Source organism: Lithobates pipiens, unplaced genomic scaffold (assembly GCF_037356315.1).
Source record: "Lithobates pipiens isolate NorthernLeopardFrog02 unplaced genomic scaffold, aLitPip1_a1.2 Scaffold_18, whole genome shotgun sequence".
NCBI classification, from domain to species: domain Eukaryota; kingdom Metazoa; phylum Chordata; class Amphibia; order Anura; family Ranidae; genus Lithobates; species Lithobates pipiens.
The window spans coordinates 10081559-10104922 of NW_027507758.1; the positions used below are offsets into that span (position 1 = coordinate 10081559).

General features: G+C 47.0%; 1 protein-coding gene across 1 annotated transcript in view; it reads right to left on the reverse strand.

Moving 5' to 3' along the window:
- The window catches only part of LOC143990376 (ALK tyrosine kinase receptor-like), a 538819-nt gene that overhangs the window by 207827 nt on the left and 307628 nt on the right, over nucleotides 1-23364 (reverse strand). The window lies entirely within an intron of this gene.

Below are 23364 nucleotides of genomic sequence, written 5' to 3' on the forward strand. Positions count from 1 at the left end.
ATCAAGTCCAAACTGCTCAACCCATGTCTTTATGGAGCTGGCCCACTCTGGTCAAACCATGTCTATATGGATCAGGTCCAAACTGCTCAACCCATGTCTTTATTGAGCTGGCCCACTCTGGTCAAACCATGTCTCTATGGATCAGGTCCAAACTGCTCAACCCATGTCTTTATGGAGCTGACCCACTCTGGTCAAACCATGTCTATATGGATCAGGTCCAAACTGCTCAACCCATGTCTTTATGGAGCTGGCCCACTCTGGTCAAACCATGTCTATATGGATCAGGTCCAAACTGCTCAACCCATGTCTTTATGGAACTGGCCCACTCTGGTCAAACCATGTCTATATGGATCAGGTCCAAACTGCTCAACCCATGTCTTTATGGAGCTGATCCACTCTGGTCAAACCATGTCTATATGGATCAGGTCCAAACTGCTCAACCCATGTCTTTATGGAGCTGACCCACTCTGGTCAAACCATGTCTATATGGATCAGGTCCAAACTGCTCAACCCATGTCTTTATGGAGCTGGCCCACTCTGGTCAAACCATGTCTATATGGATCAGATCCAAACTGCTCAACCCATGTCTTTATTGAGCTGGCCCACTCTGGTCAAACCATGTCTCTATGGATCAGATCCAAACTGCTCAACCCATGTCTTTATGGAGCTGACCCACTCTGGTCAAACCATGTCTATATGGATCAGGTCCAAACTGCTCAACCCATGTCTTTATGGAACTGGCCCACTCTGGTCAAACCATGTCTATATGGATCAGGTCCAAACTGCTCAACCCATGTCTTTATGGAGCTGATCCACTCTGGTCAAACCATGTCTATATGGATCAGGTCCAAACTGCTCAACCCATGTCTTTATGGAGTTTGGCCCACTCTGGTCAAACCATGTCTATATGGATCAGGTCCAAACTGCTCAACCCATGTCTTTATGGAGCTGACCCACTCTGGTCAAACCATGTCTATATGGATCAGGTCCAAACTGCTTAACCCATGTCTTTATGGAGCTGGCCCACTCTGGTCAAACCATGTCTATATGGATCAGATCCAAACTGCTCAACCCATGTCTTTATTGAGCTGGCCCACTCTGGTCAAACCATGTCTCTATGGATCAGGTCCAAACTGCTCAACCCATGTCTTTATGGAGCTGACCCACTCTGGTCAAACCATGTCTATATGGATCAGGTCCAAACTGCTCAACCCATGTCTTTATGGAGTTTGGCCCACTCTGGTCAAACCATGTCTATATGGATCAGGTCCAAACTGCTCAACCCATGTCTTTATGGAGCTGACCCAATCTGGTCAAACCATGTCTATATGGATCAGGTCCAAACTGCTCAACCCATGTCTTTATGGAGCTGACCCACTCTGGTCAAACCATGTCTATATGGATCAGGTCCAAACTGCTCAACCCATGTCTTTATTGAGCTGGCCCACTCTGGTCAAACCATGTCTATATGGATCAGGTCCAAACTGCTCAACCCATGTCTTTATGGAGCTGGCCCACTCTGGTCAAACCATGTCTATATGGATCAGATCCAAACTGCTCAACCCATGTCTTTATTGAGCTGGCCCACTCTGGTCAAACCATGTCTCTATGGATCAGGTCCAAACTGCTCAACCCATGTCTTTATGGAGCTGACCCACTCTGGTCAAACCATGTCTATATGGATCAGGTCCAAACTGCTCAACCCATGTCTTTATGGAGCTGACCCAATCTGGTCAAACCATGTCTATATGGATCAGGTCCAAACTGCTCAACCCATGTCTTTATGGAGCTGACCCACTCTGGTCAAACCATGTCTATATGCATCAGGTCCAAACTGCTCAACCCATGTCTTTATTGAGCTGGCCCACTCTGGTCAAACCATGTCTATATGGATCAGGTCCAAACTGCTCAACCCATGTCTTTATTGAGCTGGCCCACTCTGGTCAAACCATGTCTATATGGATCAGGTCCAAACTGCTCAACCCATGTCTTTATTGAGCTGGCCCACTCTGGTCAAACCATGTCTATATGGATCAGGTCCAAACTGCTCAACCCATGTCTTTATGGAGCTGACCCAATCTGGTCAAACCATGTCTATATGGATCAGGTCCAAACTGCTCAACCCATGTCTTTATTGAGCTGGCCCACTCTGGTCAAACCATGTCTATATGGATCAGGTCCAAACTGCTCAACCCATGTCTTTATGGAGCTGGCCCACTCTGGTCAAACCATGTCTCTATGGATCAGGTCCAAACTGCTCAACCCATGTCTTTATGGAGCTGACCCACTCTGGTCAAACCATGTCTATATGGATCAGGTCCAAACTGCTCAACCCATGTCTTTATGGAACTGGCCCACTCTGGTCAAACCATGTCTATATGGATCAGGTCCAAACTGCTCAACCCATGTCTTTATGGAGCTGATCCACTCTGGTCAAACCATGTCTATATGGATCAGGTCCAAACTGCTCAACCCATGTCTTTATGGAGCTGACCCACTCTGGTCAAACCATGTCTATATGGATCAGGTCCAAACTGCTCAACCCATGTCTTTATGGAGCTGGCCCACTCTGGTCAAACCATGTCTATATGGATCAGATCCAAACTGCTCAACCCATGTCTTTATTGAGCTGGCCCACTCTGGTCAAACCATGTCTCTATGGATCAGATCCAAACTGCTCAACCCATGTCTTTATGGAGCTGACCCACTCTGGTCAAACCATGTCTATATGGATCAGGTCCAAACTGCTCAACCCATGTCTTTATGGAACTGGCCCACTCTGGTCAAACCATGTCTATATGGATCAGGTCCAAACTGCTCAACCCATGTCTTTATGGAGCTGATCCACTCTGGTCAAACCATGTCTATATGGATCAGGTCCAAACTGCTCAACCCATGTCTTTATGGAGTTTGGCCCACTCTGGTCAAACCATGTCTATATGGATCAGGTCCAAACTGCTCAACCCATGTCTTTATGGAGCTGACCCACTCTGGTCAAACCATGTCTATATGGATCAGGTCCAAACTGCTCAACCCATGTCTTTATGGAGCTGGCCCACTCTGGTCAAACCATGTCTATATGGATCAGATCCAAACTGCTCAACCCATGTCTTTATTGAGCTGGCCCACTCTGGTCAAACCATGTCTCTATGGATCAGGTCCAAACTGCTCAACCCATGTCTTTATGGAGCTGACCCACTCTGGTCAAACCATGTCTATATGGATCAGGTCCAAACTGCTCAACCCATGTCTTTATGGAGTTTGGCCCACTCTGGTCAAACCATGTCTATATGGATCAGGTCCAAACTGCTCAACCCATGTCTTTATGGAGCTGACCCACTCTGGTCAAACCATGTCTATATGGATCAGGTCCAAACTGCTCAACCCATGTCTTTATGGAGCTGACCCACTTTGGTCAAACCATGTCTATATGGATCAGGTCCAAACTGCTCAACCCATGTCTTTATGGAGCTGACCCAATCTGGTCAAACCATGTCTATATGGATCAGGTCCAAACTGCTCAACCCATGTCTTTATGGAGCTGACCCACTCTGGTCAAACCATGTCTATATGGATCAGGTCCAAACTGCTCAACCCATGTCTTTATTGAGCTGGCCCACTCTGGTCAAACCATGTCTATATGGATCAGGTCCAAACTGCTCAACCCATGTCTTTATGGAGCTGGCCCACTCTGGTCAAACCATGTCTCTATGGATCAGGTCCAAACTGCTCAACCGATGTCTTTATGGAGCTGACCCACTCTGGTCAAACCATGTCTATATGGATCAGGTCCAAACTGCTCAACCCATGTCTTTATGGAGCTGGCCCACTCTGGTCAAACCATGTCTATATGGATCAGGTCCAAACTGCTCAACCCAGATCTTTATGGAGCTGACCCACTCTGGTCAAACCATGTCAATATGGATTTGGTCCATACTGGTTGACCCATGTCTTTATGGAGCAATATCTTTGTATGATATAATATTAACAGGTTCCTTCACTGGAGACTAGGGATTGGCCGAACACCTCCCTGTTTGGTTCGCACCAAAACATCTTGAACAGGGAAAAAGTTCTGGTGAACATGCAAAAAAATTAAAAATTCCTTTAAATATCTTGTCTGGAGGGGTCCCCTGCCTATAAAGTGGCACATCTGTACGATGTATAGAACATGCTGCAACAATAATGAAATCTCTAAAGGAAAAAAATGTAATTCAAACTTGCTTGCAGCTGTAATTTATTGCCGGCCCTCGGCAATACAGATTTTTAAAAAATTTAATGAATTATGTAGGATCCCCTCCATACCATGCCCTTCGGGTCTAGTATGGATTTGTAGGGGAACCACTCGCCAAAAATTTTTTACGAAATCCATACCAGACCCTTTATGAGCATGCAGCCTGGCAGGTGCTAAACCATATTAGGCCACATGCCCTCTACATGGGGGGGTGGGAGCTTTGGGGCAGGGGGCTCATATTGATGGAAACAAGGGCCTCTTCCCGACAACCCTGGGCTGTGGTTGTTGGGGTCCGTGGGTGGGGAGCTAATTGGAATCTGGAAGCCCCCTTTAACAAGGGGGCCCCAGATCCCTTCCTTCCCCCATGTGAATGGGTATTGGGTATATCGTATCCCATTCCCTACCCATTTACCCAAAAAATGTCAAAAAGTAAGAAACACGGGAAACAGTTTTTGAAAAGATTTTTTTTTTAAAGTGTCTCTCGATGTAATCCATCGTCCATCATGACACCCGCCGGACCTGAAAAATAGAAGAAAAAAAAAACAACGCCCCATCTCCTGGGAGGCCATCGGCTGTCTGCCTACATCTCCCCGGAGGCACCGCCCCCTTATGACATCAAGAAACGTCAGAAGAGGGCGGTGTCACTGAGTGACGTTAAATTGGGGGTTGCTATGAATAGATCTGGCGCTATACCTATATGTGAAAGTATGTCTCCAGGGACTTAATGGTGTAATAAATTAAAAGTGTTACTTCAACCTGATATATAAGTGACAATGTGCAATGTGCTGTTCTAGTATGAAATATATATAAGTAAAGATTGGAAAATGTATAAATAGAAATATTTGCCACAGTAGATATTTGCCAGCGTGCTGGCTATAGAATAAAATTATGTGCAATGTAAGACTTAAATTAGTGATCACTACTTAATGTCTAAAAACATATAAATATCCAGAACATGTAAGGTGCTAGTGCTAGTTCTACTTAATATATTGGTGACAAATATGAAATGTAAACACAGAATTAACCAAACTATAAAGTTTAAAGTGCACAAATGTGACGGTAAAATATATGCATGCAATAATAAAATACACAATAAATATGTGATAGATGTCAGTACATCAAGTGGAACATGCCAAAAAATTGGGAGTGAAAAAAAGGGGGAAAAAACCAAGAAAAAGGGTAAAAATAAAAAATAAAAATGTTAAATATTTGTCCAAGAAATATAAAAATATATAAAAATATAAAAGAAAAAATGTACAAAAGAGCAAGAAGTCTTTAGTGCAGTGCAATTAATGGGGTTTTTTCCGTGGATAAAAGGAGGGGATGTGATAGATCCAAATCTATTCTTTATGCATTGTGGACACTTCTAGGTTGTACTCTCACCAGAAAAATAACCCCATCCGGGGAGGATCAGCCTTCACAGTATGAGCTACTGTGTCGCTCTCTGGCTTGCTTCTGGTGGGCTGCTGGGGATCCCTCGTTATTTCCAGGTGGAGTGTGCCACAGTATGTATATGTTAAAAGAGAGGACCATCCATAGTGTGATACCGTATAAATCAATTTATTAAACAAATACTTAAAACTACTCACAATTTTAGATATAGGTAATGGCATAAAGGGTTGCTGTATAAGAAGTAAGGAAGCTGCTGCGAGCGTTCCGTTCGGCTTCCACGCCGTCTGTGTTGAAAGTGTGTGTTCAATAGGCCACGCCCTACGCGTTTCGTCACTGGGAGGTCATCTGGAGCGCCAGATCTATTCATAGCAACCCCCAATTTAACATTACCCACCCTACCAGGTGGATACTAATAGAGGCAGCTCCTACCTATTTCATCTCATTTTATTTTATATTTACATATAAGCTCCATAGCGCAACCTACCACCCCTGTTCCTCACTGAGTGACGTAGCTGGGTGGCCCTGCCCCTTGCCTATATAAGAGCTGTCGAAGCAGAGAGGAGGCAGATGGCCGGAGGCCTCCCAAGAGATGACAGCGGGCTTTTTTGTTTCTATTTTTCTGGTCCATCGGGCAGTGTGATTGGCGATGGATTACATAGGGGCACATTTTTTTTTTCTTTTTTAATAAAGGACTTGTCAAAAACTGTTTCCTGTGGTTATTATTTTTCACACTTTTTTGGTGAATGGGTAGGGGTACAATGTATCCAATACCCATTCACATGGGGGGGCGGGACCTAGGGGCCCCCTTATTAAAGGGGGCTTCCTGATTCTGAAAAGCCCCCTGCCTGCAGACCCCGACAACCACAGTCCAGGGTTGTTGGGAAGAGGCCTTTGTCCCCATCAACATGGGGACAAGGTGCTTTGGGGGCACCCCAAAGCACCCTCCCCATGTTGAGAGCAAGTGGCCTGGTATAGTTCAGGAGGGACGGGGGGCGCTTGCTCACCCCCCCTTTTATGGCTTGCCAGGCTGCATGCTCGTATAAGGGTCTGGCATGGATTTTGGAAGGGGGCCCCACACCATTTTTTTTTTTTAAATGGCGTAGAGTTCCCCTTAAAATCAATACCAGACACAAAGGGCCTTGTATGGATTTTGGGGAGGACCTCATGTCGTTTTCTTTTTTTTTTTTTTTGGCGTGGAGTTCCCCTTAAAATCTATACCAGACCCGAAGGGCCTGGTATGGATTTTGGGGTGGACCCCTCGCTTTTATTTTTGCCGGGGAGTTCCCCTTAAAATCTATACCAGACCCAAAGGACCAGGTATGGATTTTGGGGGGACCCCACGCCCTTTTTTTTTTATTAATTCTATCATAGGGTTTCACTTAACCACTTCAATACAAGGCATTTTCACCCCCTTCCTGCCCAGACCAATTTGCAGCTTTCTACTTCAATACGTTTATTGATTTCCATCAACAAAAAACAGAAAAGTAACATTAGAACGTACCGCAATCATGGCCTGCAAGGCCTAGCTTAGAACAATAAAAGTACATATCGGGCAAAATGTATGCGTTATGGTAGATACATTTTAGCTTATCATTGTCAAACATTTCAAATGGCTAACAGTAACAATCATCAGGGCCGGGACAAGGGGTGGGCAGGAGGGACGGCTGCCCCTGGCGCAATGGTTTATTGCAGGGGTAGGGGGCACCCTGACCCTGACCCTAAGGGAAAGGGCGGCGCAATTTGGTGTCTTTGCCCTGGGCACTGGATGACCTTCTCCCAGCACTGAAAATCATAAATATATGTAAGAGGAGTAGAGAAAGGTAAATACATAGATTCTCCTTGTGGATTATATACAGATCCCCTTTACATACAAAGAGCATTCCAGCATGCACCACCCGGCTAAATCTCTTTTTTTATTTCGATAATCCAAAGAACATAAAATCGGGACCTAATTGTTACCCGTTAGTCATCTTGCCAGGAAATAATTACCGAATGTAAGACTTTGAAATCTGACTCTTTTCAATGGTTTTATTATTGATTAGAAGATAAAGGGTTAGAATCAGGGACAGTCGGGAAAGGATTCCCAGAGAAGAGAGGGTAGAAAGAAGAAGAGGTAATAGGGGGTTCCCTTTAGAGGGGATTGTGTCCAGGATAAAGTGGTACTTTGATGGATCCTGCCCAGGGTTCCCAGGTTGATTCAAAGAGTTGAACTTTATCTTGAAGTTTGGCCACTATTTTTTCCTGGGACATGATCCAGGAAATTTTTACTTTTTTTGCTGCCAGAAGTGACACTGATGATTACTTCCAAGCACCTGCAATGGTAATTTTAGCACCCAAGAGAATGAAAAAGATTAAGGTCTGAGTACTTTTAGGTGCTCCATTCTGTGGTTCAGAGGCGCGATTGCAGGACCTGAGGGACCTCTAACCCTTACGGAACGTATTAAGTGGAACACCTTGTTCCAGTATGAACTGACACATGGACATGTCCACCAGGTATGGTGCATGGAGCCAATAAGATTGCACCCTCTGACGCACAGGGGGGGAAGCGTCTGGGTAAAACCTGGCCAATCTAGCTGGAATATAGTACCACCTTGTGAGGATTTTGATACTAGCTTCGATCAGGGAGATATTCATAATACCCTTGTAGGATCTTTGGAGTGAACGGAACCATTTCTCCGGGCCTATGTGGATTTCTAAATCCGACTCCCAGGATTGAGCGTAGGAAGGCTTGGAGGTATTGTCTGCTAAGGAGGCATCTATAATTGAGATACCTCCCCCTCTGATCCATCATGTTAGTACCCCATAATTCGTAATTAGTGTGTTTTGGGGGGTCAGTCTTCATCGAATGCAAAAAATTAGTCATCTGAACCTCTCCAAATCCGGCATTTTGAGTTTACTAGTACAATACCCTAATGTTAAAGAGCCCAGTGAGGTGAGGAAATGACCAATTCTAAATAGTCCTTTATTTAGCCACTAGTGTTGAGCGAACCCGAACTTTTGGTTTTTTTTGGTCCCGAACCCGAACAATTGACTATATGTTCGGGTTCGTTGTTCGGTAATGTAATGGCGCTTTTTTAACAGCTGCAGGGCAGCCAATTAACATTCGTTTAGCTGGTGTGCCCTTAGAAGCCATCACAGCCATGCCTACTAATGGCATGGCTGTGATTGGCCAGTGCAGCATGTGACCCAGCCTCTATTTAAGCTAGAGGCAAACAGCACAGCACGTCACTCTGCTTTAGACAGTGTAGGGAAAGGTTCCCGGCTGCTGTTAATGAGAGAATAACATAGGAGTCCTGATTCTGAAATCTATTCTAATTAGTAGTCAGCGATTTTACACTGCACTGAGAGAAAAGATAGACAGTGTAGGGCAAGGTTCCTGTTGGTGCTTTGAGGGAGAGAGAATTATCTAGGAGTCCAGATTCAGAAAACTATTCTAATAACTCAGCGATCTCCATAGATTTACCTGGTTGGGTTGCAGTGCCCAGTCTTTTTACACTGCCATGAGCCCAGTGCCAGAGAAAATCTAACTTTTATCTGCAAGCTCAGTGCACCAGCACTGCATATGTTACTGTGAGATACACCCTGTACATACTCTGGGTGTATTCTGCTCTTCCAAAAACACCCATTTAGTGCAAAAAAATAAAACTTTGCAGTGTTTTCTGCATATGTGGAGGTGTGTGTTACACAATTTATATATTTTTCTTCTATTGTGCTATTCTACAAAAAATATTTAGGGCAAAAACATTTTTTTTGCATAGCATTTTTCGTCCTCCTCCACCGCCGCTTCCACCTACACCGCCACATCCACCGCCACCTCAACCTCCTACTCCATATGGACCTTGTCCTCCTAGGTCAAGATTATAATTTTTTTATTTTTTTTATTTCAAGGGCTAGGGAATGAGATAGTGTGGGGGCCAAAACTGTGGGTCTTAGTTTGGGAGGACGCCAGAGGAGATAGTCAGTTAGTCAGTTGTGTGGGAAAGTATTGGCTGTCGCTCCATAGTGACCAGTGGCGGAACTACCGCCATAGCAACACATGCGGGCGCTATGGGGCCCGGTGAGGACAGGCGGCGCAGCTCCGTGGGTGATAGCGGGCGGCCCGCAGCTCTGCGGGTGGTCCGCGGGCGGCTCCGTGGGTGATAGCGGGCGGCCCGCGGCTCCGCGGGTGAGAGAGTGGGCGTGAGCGGGCTGGCCAATCAGGGAGCTGACGGGCGGGGGACCATAGAGATGACATCATCTCTCACTGCCCGGCGCCCGCCCTGCATCCCTGCAGTGCAGTTTCCCCCTCACTGTGCAGGCAGCCAGGAAGCAGAGAGATGACATTATCTCTCTGCTGCCTGACTATCTGCTGCCTGACTCTGTGACACAGCAGGAAAGTGACAGAGCAAGTGACAATCCATAATGTGTGGGAGGCGACGTGGCAAGTGACAACCGGGACATGGCAAGTGACAATCTGTAATGTGTGGCAGGTAATGTGGCAAGTGAAAATCCGTGACGTGGCAAGTGACAATCCGTAATGTGTGGCAGGTGATGTGGTAAGTGACAACCTGGATGTGGCAAGTGACAATCCGTAATATGTGGCAGGTGACATGGCAAGTGAAAATCCATGACATGGCAAGTGACAATCCGTAACGTGTGGCAGGTGATGTGGCAAGTGAAAATCCGTGACGTGGCAAGTGACAATCCGTAATGTGTGGCAGGTGACGTGGCAAGTGACAATCCATAATGTGTGGCAGGTGACGTGGCAAGTGACAACCTGGGACATGGCAAGTGACAATCCGTAATGTGTGGCAGGTGATGTGGTAAGTGACAACCTGGATGTGGCAAGTGACAATCCGTAATATGCGGCAGGTGACGTGGCAAGTGAAAATCCGCGACATGGCAAGTAACAATCCGTAAGGTGTGGCAGGTGACGTGGCAAGTGACAATCCGTAATGTGTGGCAGGTGACGTGGCAAGTGACAATCCGTAATGTGTGGCAAGTGACAACCCGGGATGTGGCAAGTGACAATCCATAATGTGTGGCAAGTGACAATCTAGGACGTGGCAAATGACAATCCATAATGTGTGGCGAGTGGCAATCTAGGACGTGGCAAGTGACAATCTGTAATGTGTGGCAAGTGGCAATCTAGGACGTGGCAAGGGACAATCCGTAATGTGTGGCGAGTGACAATCCGGGACGTGGCAAGTGGATAATCCGTGACATGGCAAGTAACAATCCGTAATGTGTGGCAGGTGACGTGGCAAGTGACAATCTGTAATGTGTGGCAGGTGACGTGGCAAGTGACAACCCGGGACGTGGCAAGTGACAATCCATAATGTGTGGCAAGTGACAATCTAGGACGTGGCAAGTGACAATCCATAATGTGTGGCGAGTGGCAATCTAGGACGTGGCAAGTGACAATCTGTAATGTGTGGCAAGTGACAATCTAGGACGTGGCAAGGGACAATCCATAATGTGTGGCGAGTGACAATCCGGGACGTGGCAAGTGGATAATCCGTGACATGGCAAGTAACAATCCGTAATGTGTGGCAGGTGACGTGGCAAGTGACAATCCGTAATGTGTGGCAGGTGACGTGGCAAGTGACAACCCGGGATGTGGCAAGTGACAATCCATAATGTGTGGCAAGTGACAATCTAGGACGTGGCAAGTGACAATCCATAATGTGTGGCAAGTGACAATCTAGGACGCGGCAAGTGACAATCCATAATGTGTGGCAAATGGCAATCTAGGACGTGGCAAGTGACAATCTGTAATGTGTGGCAAGTGGCAATCTAGGACGTGGCAAGGGACAATCCGTAATGTGTGGCGAGTGACAATCCGGGACGTGGCAAGTGGATAATCCGTGACATGGCAAGTAACAATCCGTAATGTGTGGCAGGTGACGTGGCAAGTGACAATCCGTAATGTGTGGCAGGTGACGTGGCAAGTGACAACCCGGGATGTGGCAAGTGACAATCCATAATGTGTGGCAAGTGACAATCTAGGACGTGGCAAGTGACAATCCATAATGTGTGGCAAGTGACAATCTAGGACGTGGCAAGGGACAATCCATAATGTGTGGCGAGTGGCAATCTAGGACGTGGCAAGGGACAATCCGTAATGTGTGGCGAGTGACAATCCGGGACGTGGCAAGTGGATAATCCGCAACATGTGGCAGGTGACATTCTGCAACGTGTGACAATCTGCACCTGGTGGCAGGCGACGTGGCAAGTGGACAATCCGCAACGTGTGGCAGGTGATGTGACAAGGGACAATCCTTAATGTGTGGCAAGTGACAATCCAGGACGTGGCAAGTGACAATGCATAATGCGTGGCAAGTGACAATCTGGGATGTGGCAAGAGGACAATCCGCAACATGTGGCAGGTGACATTCTGCAACGTGTGACAAGTTAAAATCTGCATCTGGTGGCAGGCGATGATGGCAAGTGACACGCTCAGGGATCCCACTGATTTTGCATTATGGTGAGTTGAACTATTTTGTTTTATATAACAGAACAGAAATTGGTTAGAAGGCCTGGAGGTCAGCAATGTGTTCCCTTCAGGGGCTGCATACAGTATACTGCATACTTTGTTGTTAAAAATTAATATAAGCTGTTGCCTGGGTACTGTGCCACATGGATGTGGTAGTCTGTTGTTCAATGGCATTAGTTAATTATTTTTTTGTGGGGGGGGGGGGGGGCCCATACAACATTTTGCTATGGGGCCCTGTGATTTCTAGTTACGCCCCTGATAGTGACCCAATCCGGCTTAGGGCCTTTGGAGTATGCTATGGAGATTTGGGTCAATTGTGCGGCCTTGTAGTACCACCATAAGTTGGGTAGTCCCAGGCCACCTTTTTTTTTAAGGCAAAAATGAGTTTCTTTATTACATCAATGACCCTTTTTTCCCCCAGTCAAATTTCAATTATTTTGGATTGCACTTTCCAGAATGACTTTTTCTGCAGCAATATGGGGAGGGCACGAAACAGGTATAACTAACGTGGTAGTAAGGTCATCTTGATAACATTACTCCTGCCTAATCAGGACAGATCACACTTCGACCATGCTTTTAATTCCTCTTCTACTACTTTTCGCAACATTGGGGGGTAGTTAGCTGAGAATAAGTTTTACATTTTAGCAGGCAATTTGATTTCCAGATATGGGATGGCGTTTGATGTCCAGCTAAACGGAAAGTAACCCTTAAGCTGATCTACAAATGCAGTAGGGACAATTTTCAGCTTTGAGTGCTCATTGGTGTCTATGGGAAATCTCGGTTAGCTTGACATGGCATTGCTCCCGGTGTTTAACATTGAATATTGGCGTCTATGGGAAATCGTGTCAACTTGGCATGGCATTGCTCCCTAACCATAAGTGCCGGGGACACCAAGACGGGACCCAGGACTACAACATATCCGATTTTGGGGCAGCCAGCTTGAACAGGTAATCAGTTATGCCTGTTAATACAATGGAGTACATGCATTGAGAAGTGAAAAAAATGATTGCTTCACTTTAAGTACATTTTCATTTTAGATACATGCTCAGGTCCCATTGTGTACCTAAAAGTGGGGTATGCCTGTACGCTACACTGACTAAACACACTATCTGCAAACTACCTGCCTAATCTCCATTATCACACACTATACACGGCTGCCGTGTAAGCAGCAGCCTTATATAGTGTGGGGCGTGGACTTTTCCCCTGAACCATGATTGGCCAAAGCCAAGACACTCTGCCTTTGGCCAATCATGGCTCTCACAGCACATTGTGCTGCGATTGGCCAAATCATGCAGGTCACTTGCATGCTTTGGCCACTCATCAGCAATCAATGAACTGCAAGAGAGCAGTGAATTATGGGGGCGCTCATCAGTGGGCAAAATTCCCGCCCAGCGCCCCGTTTGTTCCGACACAGCCCATCCCTACTGGAGAAACCTGAACTCCATCATATTGTATGGCGGTGGGTTCACAGACTTTGTACCATATAGTGTTTGCAATTTGATGACCCCATTTCTATTAATGGTAGAGTTCAGGACTGAGTTCTCAGGTCTTTGAGCCCACCTCCAGTGAAGGATCCTGTTTATATTCCATCATACAAAGACAAGGTAGTCCACTGTGCTCTTCCAACCTTGTGGCAACAGGTTGGTGAAGACCCTTTTCTGTCCCAGCATGACTGTGCTCCTGTGTACAAAGCCAGCTCCATAAAGACCACTGAACACCTTTTGGACGAAGTTTGTACACACTGTTTTTTTTTTGTTTTGTTTTTTTATAGTGTTTGTAGTTTGATGAGCCCATTTCTATTAATGGTAGAGTTCAGGACTGAGTTCTCAGCTCTTTGAACCCACCTCCAGTGAAGGATCCTGTTAATATTCCATCATACAAAGACAATTTAGACCACTGTGCTCTTCCAACCTTGTGGTAGGTTGTACACACTGTTTTTTTTTTTTGTGTTATATAGTGTTTGTAGTTTGATGACCCCATTTCTATTAATGGTAGAGTTCAGGACTGAGTTCTCAGGTCTTTGAACCCACCTCCAGTGAAGGTTCCTGTTAATATTCCATCATACAAAGACAAATGTAGACCAATGTGCTCTTCCAACCTTCTGGTAACAGGTTGGTGTAGACCCTTTTCTGTCCCAGCATGACTATGCTCCTGTGTACAAAGCCAGCTCCATAAAAGACCACTGAACACCTTTTCTGTCCCAGCATGACTATGCTCCTGTGTACAAAGCCAGCTCCATAAAAGACCACTGAACACCTTTTCTGTCCCAGCATGACTATGCTGCTGTGTACAAAGCCAGCTCCATAAAAGACCACTGAACACCTTTTCTGTCCCAGCATGACTATGCTGCTGTGTACAAAGCCAGCTCCATAAAAGACCACTGAACATCTTCAGGGGGCGAAGGTTGCACACACTTATTTTTTTCTGCATGACCATTAATGGAGGGGGGGGGGTATCTGGGGGCCCTCTTATGATTTAAGGGGGCCTTCAGATTCCGATAGACCCCCACAACCACCAGCCAGGGTTGTGGGAAAGAGGCCCTAGTCCTCATCAAGATAGGGAAAGGGTGCTTTGCCAGGATATCCCCCCCATGTTGAGGGCATGTACCCTGGTATGTATTGGGTGGGGGATACATACTCATTCCACCCTTTTCCTGGCCTTTTTGGCATCAGAATGTCTTTGAAGTTCACTGAACAATGCTCAAACTGAACCCTAGGCAATTTGGCTCCTCCCTAGTGCTGATGGCCTGTGCGTCTTTGTCCGCTCGGAGGGGGGGGGCCCTGCCCTCCTAGAATACACATTTATTTATTTTTAAAACCTTTGGAATGGCGTTAACATGTTAAATCTTATCTGAGATTTTAGCGAATTTGGTTAACTCTACTTCACAGGAATGGATGGAAGGATTTTGTTTAGTAAACTTTACATTGAAGAGCGCGGTAGGCGGCGGTGTGCCATCAGAAGGTCACCGGACTGAGCGTGTCACAGAGGAACCAGGGATGGAAATCCATTATCTCTAAATGGCTCTTTCTTAATTATATCTGCAAGCTTTTAACCCCCATATTCATCAGCAACCAGCGGCGCCTGAAATCACGGCACTTTCTAAATAAAAACCAGCCCATTAATAGGCCGATTAATGATTCATATCTGTCGGGTGCTATTAGGCCGGGCCGAGGTTTGCCTTTAATTATATTGACAATCTAATGAATTTAGCGATAATAGGCTGAAGATTGTCTAACTCAGCAATCGGGGAAAGTTCTTCATTACCAGATAATGGTTGTTAGGAAAGAAGAACTGAACTAAAAACTTTCTATTCTTCCCAAGAAACCTTAATAAAGATGAAGTTTTATCTGCTTATAGTTTGTCTTCCCTGGCTTCCCCCCTCCCCCTCTCATCAACATGTTAATAATATACACTATATTACCGAAAGTATTAGGACGCCTGCCTTTACACGCACATGAACTTTAATGACACCCCAGTCTTAGTCCGTAGGGTTCAATATTGAGTTGGCCCCGCCCTTTACAGCTATAAGAGTTTTAACTCTTCTGGGAAGGCCGTCCACAAGGTTTAGGAGATGTGTCTATGGGAAAGTTTGGCCATTCTTCCATTAGCGCATTTGTGAGGTCAGGCACTGATGTTGGATGAGAAGTACCTGGCTCACAGTCTCCACTCTAATTCATCACCAAAGGTGTTCTATCGGGTTGAGGTCAGGACTCTGTGCAGGCCAGTTAGGTTCCTCCACCCCAAACTCACTCATCCATGTCTTTATGGACCTTGCTTTGCGCACCGGTGCGCAGTCATGTTGGAACAGGAAGGGGCCGTCCCCAAACTGTTCCCACAAAGTTGGGAGCATGAAATTGTCCAAAATGTTTTGGTATGCTGACGCCTTTAAGCCCTTGTACACACGGTCGGAGAATCCGTCGGAATGTGTCCTATCGGACCGTGTCGTCGGATAATCCGACTGTGTGTGGTATGCATCGGACTGATTCCGTCGGAATATGCGTCAGACCCAATTTTCCAACTTGTTGGAAATATTTCCCGACCAACTGGTTCGATCGGACATACTCCGATCACGTGTAGAGAATTTTGATCGGACCAAGTGCCACGCATGCTCAGATCAAATTCCTACATCAAAGCTATTGGCTACTAGCCTGAATGTAGTCCCATCGTAACGAAATTACGTCATCACGTTCTGAATGATCGGATTTTTCGACAACTTAGTCCGACTGTGTGTATGCAACAGTTTCGGACAAGATCCGACGGATTTGGTTGTCGAAATCTCCGACCGTGTGTACAGGGGCTAAGAGTTCCCTTCACTGGAGATAACGAGCCAAGCCCAACCTCCCAAAAAACAACCCCCCACACCATAATCCCCCCCTCCACCAAATGATTTGGACCAGTGCACAAAGCAAGGTCCATAAAGACATGGATGAGCGAGTTAGAGATGGAGGAACTTGACTGGCCTGCACAGAGTTCTGACCTCAACCTGATAGAACACCTTTGGTGATGAATTAGAGTGGAGACTGTGAGCCAGGCCTTCTCCTTCAACATTAATGCCTGACCTCACAAATGCTCTTCTGGAAGAATGGTCAAACATTCCCATAGACTGTCAGGGAACTCACCGTACGTATGCCCGTCCCCCTTGCCAGCAGTTCCCCTTCGTTCCAGGCGCCATGCGCGGTGTCCCCGTCAGAGGCGTACGAGTTCCAGGACGAATGGACGTACGCCAATCCGAACACACGGAGACACCCGCGCAAATTGAACGGATGTACGTATTCACGCACGGACGGCCACTTCCACCAATCCTGGCTCACTTCCCTCTATATAAACAGGATCCTGGCCTGACACCAGTGCTGGATCGTCTTCAGCTATTCCTGCAAGACCTGATCGTTGCTCCTGTGACCTTGATCCTGTGAACCTTGTTCCGTGACCTTGCTCCTGTGACCCGTTCCTGATACCCTCTCCTTGGATCCCCCGTGTACTATCTTCCGGACTACCTTTGACCTCGTCTTGGACTTTCGACTTTGGCTTGTCTCCTGATTCGGTACCTCATTTGCTTACACGTTACCAGACCCCTGCTCGTCCTTGACTACACACCTGCCTCCTGTTATTGTACCGCATTGCCCGCCAGTTGCCGACCTTGCCTGTTGCAGACACGTAGTGCTTCCTGCACACCTGCTGGACTTCCGCTGCCTACCTCCGTGACCAGTCAACACCTCTTCTACCGTGAGGACCCAGCGTCTCCAAAGACTTCTACTTCCACCTGCAGGCACCTGCACCCTTTCGTTGTCCTCACGCTCCCTGTTCCCATCTCCAGGGGCGTGGAGACCGGAAGCGTGCGAGAGGCCACCCTCAGCAGTCTGACTCCGCTGTAAGGTACGTGACATAGACACATCTCCTAAACCTTGTGGACGGCCTTCCCAGAAGAGTTGAAGCTGCTATAGCTGCAGAGGGCGGGCCAACTCAATATTGAACTCTACAGACTTAGCCCTTGTACACACGGTCGGAGATTCCGACAACCAAATCCGTCGGATTTTGTCCGTCGGATTTTGTTCGAAACTGTTGCATACACACGGTCGGACGAAGTTGTCGGAAAATCCGATCGTTCAGAACGTGATGACGTAATTTCGTTAAGACGGGACTACGTTCAGGCTGGTAGCCAATAGCTTTGATGTAGGAATTTGATCTGAGCATGCGTGGGCACTTTGTCCGATCGGAATTCTCTACACATGATCGGAGTATGTCCGATCGGAGCATTTTGTCGGAAAATATTTCCGGCAAGTTGGAAAATTTGGTTCCGACGGATATTCCGACGGAAACAGTCAGATGCAGACCACACACAGTCGGAATATCCGACAAAACTCTCCGATCGGACACATTCCGTCGGAATCTCCGATCGTGTGTACAAGGGCTAAGACTTCGATGTCAGTCAAGTTCATGGGTGTGTAAAGGCAGACGTCCCAATACCTTTGGTAATATAGTGTGTGTCCCTCCATCCCCCCTATACATGAGGTCTCTCATACATAAAATATGTCCCCCCCATCCCCCTATACACAAGGTCTCTCATACATAAAATACGTCCCCCCCCCCCATCCTCCTTTATAGTTAACATGGCGTGATCCATGCAGATGTTTCATTACCTGGAATTAATCGGCGGTTCAGACTTCACACGATTATATTTTTTTCTTATATAAAGCCGTTTGTCTCTATTACTGAGCCATCTGATGTCCTCCCGAGAGCCTCGTAAGAATGTGGAAACGCCACCCTCCATATACCTTGCCAACGCTTTTTTTGTTATCTTTTTACTATTTTTAATTCGTTACTTTCAGTGCTCTATATTTCATCGTTTGGAGATCCCATCAGGGAAGAGATAATGGGAACATGTCGGCTCTAAGTGGGCCATATCCCATGTTAATCCCGGATAACACGGGGAATCGCTCTCCTTATATATTCACAGCGGCAGTCGCGGGATATGAGGTTATAGCAGAGACATCTGATTTGTCATTCCTGGACCGTCACAGCTTGTATGTGGGAAGGTGCAGGACGCCGGGCAGAAAACGCATGGAGCCTAAGTGCAGCAATAGGAATATATTGTAACAGAGGTCCAACACTACACAACAGACCCCTCGGGAAGGCAATCTGACCGGCAACACTCACAAGTTGTAACAGCGATGAAACAGATTGAAGACTCAAGCCCCATACACACTATCAGTTTTTCTGCTGAGTTTTTCCATCAGATTTACCAAAACCATATAATATGAGGTCAAACCTTAGAAGTTTCAATTCATATGCAATCAGGCAGGCCCTTCTACTACATGGTTTTGGTAAACCTGAAGGAAAAACACAACAGAAAAACTGATAGTGTGTATGGGGCTTCAGAGGTGCCAACAGCATCTGTCTTGAGGAGTAGAATGCGGATTGCTCGGTCCGTACCCAAATAGGGAGGCTTCTAGGAAAGATTGTGTGTCCCTATCTGCCCCTTCTCATGATAGGAGGTTCTATCAGGAGAGGGAGCATATACCATTCATCGGGGACCACTTGTAGTGGTGGAACATCCACAGAGTCTTGTTCCTCTCTATCTTCATTCTTCTGAATTTGTGGGAGCCGGAGGTTCTATCAGAAGAGGGGGCAGATACCATTCATCGAGGACTTCTTGTAGTGGTGGAACATCCACAGAGTCTTGCTCCTCTCTATCTTGATTCTTCCGAATCTATGGAAGCCAGAGGTTCTATCAGGAGAGGGGGCAGATACCATCAATCGGGGACTACTTGTAGTGGTGGAACATACACAGAGTCTTGCTCCTCTCTATCTTCATTCTTCCGAATTTGTGGGAGCCAGAGGTCCTATCAGGAGAGGGGGCAGATACCATTCATCAAGGACTTCTTATAGTGGTGGAACATCCAAGGAGTCTTGCTCCGTTCTATCTTCATTCTTCTGCATTTGTGGGAGCCGGAGGTTCTATCAGAAGAGGGGGCAGATACCATTCATAGAGGACTTCTTGTACTGGTGGAACATCCACTGAGTCTTGCTCCTCTCTATCTTCATTCTTCTGAATCTGTGGGAGCCGGAGGATCTATCAGGAAAGGGGGCAGATACCATTCATCGGGGACTTCTTGTAGTGGTGGAACATCTACAGAGTCTTGCTCCTCTCTATCTTTGGCTGGTTTGGCAGAACATTCACCTCTCAAGAGGAAGAGTCGTGAAAGGTTGCAGTGGAGTCACCTCTTAATGGGGTTAAGACCCCCTGAGACCACATCGTACACTGGAGTTGGAGGGAAAGGCTGCTTCTCTACTCAATAGGGGCTGCACTCCCGCTTGGGATACAGCTTACTGCCTCTTTCGCTTTTAGTGTTTCTTCACCATCACCCGGTCCAGGTGTGGGACATTGGTCCTTGAATGTTTTGGAGAAAATTTATATCGTCCGGGTAGACAAACGTAGTGTCAAAATGGAAACCTCACAAGCATCACTCCATCAAGACTTGGAACCTACTAGGGGCATTGTTCAGTCCAAAGGGGTCCTACCCAGCAACAATAGACCCTCCCCTACAACAATAACCCCACCAGCAACAATAGACACCCTCCCAGTAACAATATCACCCCCACAGAAACAATAGATCCCCAACCTGTAACCATAAATCACTCCCAACAACATAAGACTCCCAGAGCAACAGTAGACCAAACACCAGCAACAATACAACCTCACCAGCAAAAGTAGATCTCCCCAGAAATACAACTCCCCACAACTCTGTGGGATCACTGTTTAGGTAGACATCTATCTGTGACTCCAAAACCTCAGGTGGTTGTGGGTTGACAGGGACAGCTGAGGTTGAACCCTTGAAAGAGTCTAGACAATTAGCAGGGCCTGCAGAGGCTTCTGGACTGTCCACAGGCACTGTGCTGTAGCTTCATTCTTCCAAAATCTGAGGGAGCCGGAGGTTCTATCAGGAAAGGGGGCAGATACTATTCATCGGGGGCTCCTTGTAGTGGTGGAACATCCACAGAGTCTTGCTCTTCTCTATTCTGGCTGGTTTGGCGGAACATTCACTTCTCAACAGGAAGAGTCGCAAAAGGCTGCAGCAGAATCATCTCTTAATGGGGTTAAGACCCTCTGAGACCACATTGTACACTGGAGTTGGAGGGAAGGGCTGCTTCTCTACCCAATAGGGGGTGCGCTCCCGCTTGGGATACAGCTTACTGTCTCTTTTGCCTTAAGTGTTCTTCACCAGCACCCGGTCCAGATGTTGGACATTGGTCCTTCAATGTTTTGGAGAAAATGATGATATTGTCCAGGTAGACAAACACAGTCTCGAAGTTGAAATCCTCCCAAGTATCTCTCCATCAAGCCCTGGAACATATTGGGGCATCGCTCAGTCCAAATGGATCCTACCCAGCAACAAGAGACCTTCCCCTACAACAATAAACCCACCAGCAACAATAGACACCCTCCCAGTAACAAGCCCCCCCCCCCTCCCCAGAAACAATAGATCCCCAACCATTAACCATAAATCACTCCCAACATAAGACTCCCAGAGCAACAGTAGACCAACCACCAGCAACAGTAGATCTCCCCAGCAACACAACCTCCCCCCCCCCCCCCCCCCCCCGTGGCAATAAATCCCCCCAGCAACCAGCCTCAGTCTATTTAATGCTATTTAATACTACAAAAGGTGTTGTACAAACTATTACAGCGTGCAGATTAAAACCTTGGGGGGGGGGGGGCAATTAATAGAATCCAATTTTCATTTCCCCCGACGTTACATGAAGTCCCATTAAAAATTCTAATTTTGAGTTCCAGCGCTCCGTCATAATGATGTCTGGCGGACCCGGATCTCGGTGTCGGAATTGTCATTTCATTAAATGAGAGCGCCAGGCGGAAGTCTCGGGCGCTCCTTCCAGGCACGCCGTACTTATTTCTCCATGACACGAAGCCAGCAGCTCGCTATTGCTATTTCGTTTTTTTTTTTTGCCATTACGGCGTGGTATTCATCGCGTCTGGAAGTCATCGTCTCCCAGCCAGGCGAAAATTAAATCCACTCGTTTTTATGGAGTATTTTGATAACCCCGCTCCCCGCGGCAAATAAAAATGTTTGATTTAAAAACTCCAATATGGAGGCAAAGTTTGTCAGCCATAATGAACAGAGGAGGGAGGGGCGCTCATTATTATGGAAATGTGCCGGCATGAATGAAACGCGACGTTAGCGAGATAACGCGTTATGTCTTCATTTCCGCCCCAGTAAAGTGCGTTATAAATGAGCGCAGTGTATGGCCAGGCGCTGCTCCGGTTTATAGATGGCGCCACTTACACTCCCAGGTATCTCCGCAATTTATGGGCTCGTAGAATGTTCTCTCATCTCACTGTAATAAGGCCATTAGATCTGTTTAATGGCGGAAATTAGACCCGGAACACGCCTATAAAAATCTATCTATCTATCTATCTATCACTAACCCCCGAAGGAGCTGCTGGTTATTTTTGGGCTTACCGTTACCTTCCGTTCTACTTGCTGCACGTCTAGGGGATGTCCCGTGGTAGGTGGCCCAGTAACTTGAGACTGACAATAGATCCACTTGAATGGATTTTATTTGCAAAACTCAGATAATTGAACAGTCTTTCAACTTGGAATCAGAGGGTTGGAAAGGAAGTTCAGGTACTCTCATGCCCCGTACACACGATCAAACAATCCGTGTGTGGGCTCCGGCTGACTTTTTTTACCCAAAAGTCCGGCGGACTAAGAAAGTAGTTTTGCACCAAAATATGTCCGCCGGACTTGCGCCTAGAGGCGATTCAGTTCGCATTGTGCGCTATACAAGTATTTCATTCATTCATTCATTCACAGACGAGAAGAGGTGCGGCCATCCTGGCATGGCCGCCGTATGTGCAGAAGGACACAGGCTCAGGACACAGGTAGGCTGGACACACAGGGCGGCTGGACACACAGGGCGGCTGGACACACAGGGCGGCTGGACACACAGGGATGGACGGACACACAGGGATGGACGGACACACAGGGATGGACGGACACACAGGGATGGACAGGCATGTCTCACCCTCGGCTTATACACGAGTCAATAAGTTTTCCCATTTTTTTTGTGGTAAATTGGGGGCCTCGGCTTATATTCGGATCGACCTATACTCGAGTATATACGGTAGCAGCATGACGAATATGCTAGCTTCAATACGAACACTAGTTTTACAAGACAGAGCGCTTCCGCCCTGTAAATCCTTTCTGGGCATGCGCCATTCTTAGTCCGTCCGACTAGCATACTGATGACCATATTGTCCGCTGAAACCAAAGTGCGACGGAAAGATTGTTGTGCAAACCGAACTTCTTAGTACTCCGGACTTCACGCTGAAAAAGTCCGCTGAAGCCCACACACGAGCAGATTGTCCGTTGAAATGTGTTTCAACGGACTAAGTACGTCATACAATTCGATCGTGTGTACGCGGCATAAGTCTTGCACCAAAATATGTCCGCCGGACTTGCAGTTCGGCGGACAATACGGCCGGGTGTGTGCTAGTCTGCCGCACTTTTGAAATGAATGGATATTTCCCGCCTGGAGAAAAGTCCGCTCATTTTGAGCGTGGCTCCAGGTAGCGGGGACTAGCGAAGGAAGCGTCGCTGGCCCCGTCACCTGGTATGGAGTTAAAAGGGGAAGCCCTACGCCGAAAAAACAGTGTGGGCCCCCCCCCGGGTCCATATTAGACCCTTATCCGAGCACGCTACCCGGCCGGTCAGGAAAGGGGGTGGGGACAAGCGAGCACCCCCCCCCC